At 42.7% G+C, this 1,472-nt stretch overlaps 1 pseudogene; it reads right to left on the bottom strand.

Annotated features, from left to right (window-relative positions):
* Window positions 1-386: 386 nt before the first annotated feature.
* LOC118621895 lies at window positions 387-865 on the bottom strand (annotated as a pseudogene).
* Window positions 866-1,472: the final 607 nt, after the last annotated feature.

The raw sequence follows: 1,472 nt of genomic DNA on the forward strand, positions 1-1,472 counted from the left end.
TTGTTTGTAAGCCATTAACAGGATGCTGACATAACATTTGGGGCACTGGATAGGATAAGTATATATCTAGAATTAGGGGATACTACCATTGTTTAAATTGTAGTATAAATTTATATGAATTTCAATGTCTTCATGTGTCATTATAGTCATTTGAATATATTGTTAAAACACAGCAAATCTGTCATGATGGGTGTCAACAACTTTTCATGAACCCGGTATCAAAGGAAGAATCTGTAGCTCAAGAAGTTTAGGCAGTGATTTGGTGCAGAGCAAGAAAATTGCCCACCAACTTGCAAATGGAATTTTATTTTATTTTATTTTATTTATTTATTTATTTTTTTGCAGTGTAAAATTTTTATATTTAGAATTAGCCAGCTGGACTCAGTTTAGATGGTCCCAATTTTGTTGGCAACATCCAAAGCATCCTAGTCAGGAGCCAGTTGAACATATGCCTTCTTCTCGCCATCAGGCCTGCTCACATTGTCTATGACATTGGCCACATCAATGTCATAGAGCTTCTTCACAGCCTGTTCGATCTGGTGTTTGTTGGCCTTGACATCCACAAGGAACACAAGTGTATTGTTGTCTCCTATCTTCTTCATGGCTGACTCGGTAGTCAGGGGCAATTTGATGATGGCATAGTGGTCAAGCTTGTTTCTCCTGGGTGCGCTCTTCCGAGGATATTTAGGCTGCTTCGGAGCCTCGGTGTCTTAGGCCCACGGAAGGTGGGTGACATGCGGATCTTCTTTTTTTGGTGGCTGTGGACGCCTTTCAGCACTGCTTTCTTTGCCTTCAAAGCCTTTGCTTTGGCTTCGGCTTTAGGAGGGGCAGGGGCTTCCTTCTTCACCTTCGGCGCCATCTTCATTAAAAGGGTTTTCGCCAATGGAATTTTAGACTAACTTATTCCAGAGTCACATAGAGAGCAGACCCTTATATCCTAACCCTTATAACCCTCTGCCAAGCCTGGTGTTAAAAGGCATTCAGAGCAAAGAGCAGAGTAAATAGCAAACAGTACTCCATTCTTCCAGAATATATAGTTTTTAATGTTTTTAGTGGTTTTAGAGAAAGAAGGGAGAGGGAGAGAAACATTGATGTGAGAGAGAAACATCAATTACATTGATTGGTTGCCTTCCCAAAGTACCCCCACTACACCCTGATCAGGGATGGAACCTGAAACCTGGGTATGTGCCCTGCCCAGAAAGCGAACCCTCGACCTTTCAGTGCATGGGACGACTCAACCAGCTGAGCCACGCTGGCCAGGACCCAGAGTTTCTTCAGAGCTTTTCTTCATCTGAGGAAAAGACACAACAGTATTTTGCATTTGTATAATACTCCCCACATAATAGTACTTCTTGAGGACTATTAACCTCACCTTACAGGCAAAACAGCAGAGAATCAGAGAAAGGTGTTCACAGAAGTTTCCACAGCTCGGGGAGAGGAGGCTGCTGAGGTCAAAGTTTCAAGGAGAGGCC

Source organism: Molossus molossus, unplaced genomic scaffold (genome assembly GCF_014108415.1).
Source record: "Molossus molossus isolate mMolMol1 unplaced genomic scaffold, mMolMol1.p scaffold_m16_p_8, whole genome shotgun sequence".
Taxonomy (NCBI): Eukaryota; Metazoa; Chordata; class Mammalia; order Chiroptera; family Molossidae; genus Molossus; species Molossus molossus.